We start from the raw sequence: 4364 nt of genomic DNA on the forward strand, positions 1-4364 counted from the left end.
GACGCTTCATTCTGACAGGGTTCTTCTTTGGATACCCTGGTAGATCAGAAGAGAGGATGTTAAGGGGAGTGTGTGTGAGCCATGCACTTGAACCATCCCAGTTCTCCATGGCTTCTGCTGGTCTGTTTGTACCCTGGCATGCATGGAGCAGGCACTGGCCCCTACCATGGGATCCTCACTTCTATCCCCCTTTACCCAGGTTTGGATGTGAGGACACTGGCCCTCCAAATCTCTTCAGTGTCGGCAGACACCCTGTGTTATTCTTGGAGCTTCTGCTGGATGCTACAGCCAGTGTCCCATGGGTAACAAGCAGCTTACCAGCACGTGCCCAGGCCCACATGCCCGCTGCACGTGTCCCTCCCTCACTCCAGCCCAGATGGTCTCTGCCAGGCCAGCTCAGCTGCCTCCCTCACGCCTCAGCAGCTCCTAGGACAGGGCTGTGTGAGAACGCAGCTGGCCAAGGTGCCTCCAAGCCTGGGAGCAGCTGGGATGCTTGGGGGCACTAGGGGGTGGGTGGGGCGGTCCTCCCATGGAGACCTAGGGCCTTGTACACGTGCGGAGCAGGGCCACCTACATCTCAAAGGACAAGGAGCTGGAGGAGAGGCACTCAGGACAGGAGGCAAGAGAGCCCCCACTAGCTCAGTTTTAATCCTCCAGCCACCAATGTCACACCATTTCCCAGGCTGGCCACCTCAGTCCCCTCCCTAGTGCCACTACCCACTCATGCAGAGTCTTGGGCAGTCCAGGCCTTGGTGAGCTTCGTTGACCTCTTCCCATGTCTGAGCACACTGATTGTTTCTGCCACTGGGAAGCCTCACAATGAACAGGAACAGACTCATTTGGATTAGGGCTCTGGGTGCAGAGCATCCAAATCCCAGGAAGCCTTGCAAGCACCACAGGCCACCAGGGGCTGCCCCACCCTGACCTGTTCTCATATGTTTTGCCCTGAGGGTTTGGGCACCTCCTGTCTGTAGCATCCGTCATGGGACCTGGCACATAGTGGGGACTCACCCAGCCCAAGTGTTGGCATGTAGCAAGTGCTCAACTAGTGCAGGCTTGGTGCATTATTGGGAGGTCACCAAGCACAGGGTTTGGCACACCTTGGACACTCCTTTGGTAGAGGGCCTGTCCCTGCCTGGGCACTCACCTAACCCAAGTCTTAGCATGTGGCAAATGCTCAACTAGTGCAGACTTGGCACACATTAGACACTCCCTTAGAAGACAGCCTGTCACCCTGTAGGCATTCATCTAGCACACTGCCAGGCACACAGTGGGTGCTCACCCAGCTCAGAGCTGGGCACACATTGGGTCCTTACCTGGCACAGAATTCGGCGTACCCAGGGTACTCCCCTAGTACAGGACCTAGCACACCATGGGGGCTCCCAACCTGGGGCTGACACACAATGAGTGCTGTCTCAGCATCGGACTTGGCACACAGTGGGCACTCCGCTGATCAGCATCGGACTTGGCACACGGTGGGCACTCTGCTGATGCAGGTTCTCACACACAGCAGGTGCTTCCAGCACAAGATTTGACATCCAGTAAGTGCTATCCCGGCTCAGGGACTGGCACACAGTGGGCATTCTCCTTAGATAAGGCCTAGCACAGTGGAGGTGCTCTTCTAGCCAGGACAGCCTAAGCAATGACCTTCCGCTGATCCTAGATTAGCAGCTACCCGCTCCTCAGTGAAATGGGCAACATCTAGATCCAGAGGAAAAGGCCCAGCCTTCCTCAGCTTCCTCTCTGGTTGGGGCCTCTGCCCTCCCTCCCCCTCCCCACTTCCTGTCTAGCCCACCTACTCAGCCCTGTAGCCCGGCCTCCCACACGGCCTCCCTGCAGCCCTCCCCCATCCCCGGCACTTCTCAGTCCCAGCTCAGCAGGACCTTCCCTCCAGAGTCACAGGGGACAACAAAGACCCTAGCCTCCTTGCCCCTCTGGAAGCATGCCCACTCTTATTAGGAAAAGTCAGAGGCGGGAGCTGGGGGAGTCGGCATCCCTAAGTGGGGCTAGAGCAGCTGGATCTCGCTAATGAGGCCTCATTACGGCCAGGGCCCAGCTGGGCTGCTGCCGCCTCCTGTCCCCATGGCCAGAGCCAGGGAAAGCCATCCAGCCAGGGCTGCCTGTTCTGGGCACCTGGCCCAGGCCAGGGCAGCCAGAGCCCAGAGCCCACCCTGGGTGGAAGTGAGCATTTGGGCATCATGGGTGACTGGACCTTCCTGGAGCCAGTGGCCCAGCCAGCGCCTTGGCCCTCAGTCTGCACCTGCAGGAAGTCAGGGGAGTGTGTCTGGGGACCAGGCGCATGAGGCTGGCTCAGTGAGCAGCTGAGTCAGTAGGATCTGAGGCCATCCTTAGGACACTTGCTTGAGCCAAGGCCTGTCCCCATCTTCCCCAAACCAACATGGAGATAATAATGGACCTATCTCATGGGACAGCTGGGAGGACCCAGTGAGTTAACATATGGGAAGTTAACTTGTACCATACTAGTTGAGTGCCCACAGGGTGACGGGCTGTCTGTGAAGCAAGTGTGCCATGTATGCTGAGCCAGGACAGTGCCTGGCCCACAGCAAGCACTTACTATGTATTTTCTATTACCATTATTACTAATGCTCACTAGATTCAATGATTGGCGGGTGGTATCCCCGTTTTAGAGATGGAGAAAGTGAGATCCGACATGTTAACGGACTTGCCTAAGGTTATATATGGTGAGAAAGTGACAAAGCTAGGGTTTGAACCCAGGACTGTCAAACTCTAAAGGCTGTGACTTTTTATCTTATTTTAAAATTTATTTTTTATTAATTTTTTGAAACAAGGTCTCACTTTGTCACCCAGTTTGGAGTGCAGTGGTGTGATCATAGCTCACTACAACTTCCAACGTCTGGGCTCAAGCAATCCTCTCTCCTCAGTCTCCTGAGTAGCTGGGACTATAGGTACACACCACCACACCTGGCCGGTTTTTTGTAGAGACATGGTCTCACTATGTTGCCCAGGCTGGTCATGAACTCCTGACCTCAAGCGACCCTCCTGCCTTGGCTTCCCAAAGCACTGGCATTACAGGCCTAAGCCACTGTGCCCCGCCTGTCTTTTTATTTTTATTTATTTATTAATTATTATTATTACTATTTTAGAGAGAGAGTTTTGCTGTTGTTGCCCAGGCTGGAATGCAATAGCACGATCTTGGCTCACTGCAACCTCCGCTTCCCGGGTTCAAGCGATTCTCCCACCTCAGCCTCCCAAGTAGCTGGGATTACAGGCATGTGCCACCACACCCAGCTAATTTTGTATTTTTAGTAGAGATGGGGTTGGTCTCACCATGTTGGTCAGGTTGGTCTCAAACTCCTGACTTTGTGATCTGCCCTCCTCAGCCTCCCAAAGTGCTGGGATTACAGGCGTGAGCCACCGCACCTGGCCCTGTTTTTTTAATTTTAAAAGTCATCCTGTGCTTGACAAAACTCCTTATGTTCCCTATGGGGTTGCCACACTCACCAAACTCACAGGAAAGCTGTTCTTACACCAGAATTCATGCACGTGTCCATCTGACTGATATTTCCTGAGGTCATACGGTAAGCCAGGCCTTCTGCTGACTGACCAGTTTCCAAAGGGCCTGACACCTTCCTGGCACCGGAACACATATGCCCACCTTCCGAGCCACTGGTCTGCGGTATCTTGGGGTCAGCAGCAGACTGGCCAGTGTGTGTGGCCTCAGAGAAAGGGACTGGATGGGTCTGAGTAGCATCCCACCACAGTTGTGGTGACTACAGTCATGGTGACGACACCACTGGACCTACCAGCCCATGCCACACACACTCCCACACTAGCACCTCAGCTTCTGGGCATCACGGTGCAAATCCTCACGGGTTCTTATTCCACAGTCCCCCTTTGTCTGGACTCTGGGATGACTGCCTCCTTGGCTAATGCCGTCTTTGTCCAGACAGGTGACAGCGTGGTTCACTAGGCCAGGGCTTTCTTGCATGGTCAGTCACATTCTCCTAGGAAGACGCCCCATCACCCTGGCAGGTTAGGAGTCCCCATCTCTGGTTGGGGGGGGTCAGGTACAGCCCTAGGGCTTGGTTTCTCCCAGCCCGCACCCCTCCGAGGAGCCTGAGCTGCTCTGGTGGTGCCCTGTGGACTGTGCCTTCCATCCTCCTGCCGGTCACCATCCAGGGCCCAAGGGGGCAGACCCCATCACTCATCAGACACCCAACTACCCTACCAGGAGCCCACCCAGTGCTAGGCCTGTGGGCTCAGACAGTGTCTGGTCAGCTCTGTGGGGGGAGTGAGCCACCCTCTTGCCTGCTCTGCCCCACTCTGTGTGTGTGTGTGTGTGTGTGTGTGTGTGTGTGTGTGTGTGTGTTGTTCCAGTTACT

Source organism: Symphalangus syndactylus, chromosome 12, assembly GCF_028878055.3.
Source record: "Symphalangus syndactylus isolate Jambi chromosome 12, NHGRI_mSymSyn1-v2.1_pri, whole genome shotgun sequence".
In the NCBI taxonomy this organism is placed as follows: Eukaryota; Metazoa; Chordata; class Mammalia; order Primates; family Hylobatidae; genus Symphalangus; species Symphalangus syndactylus.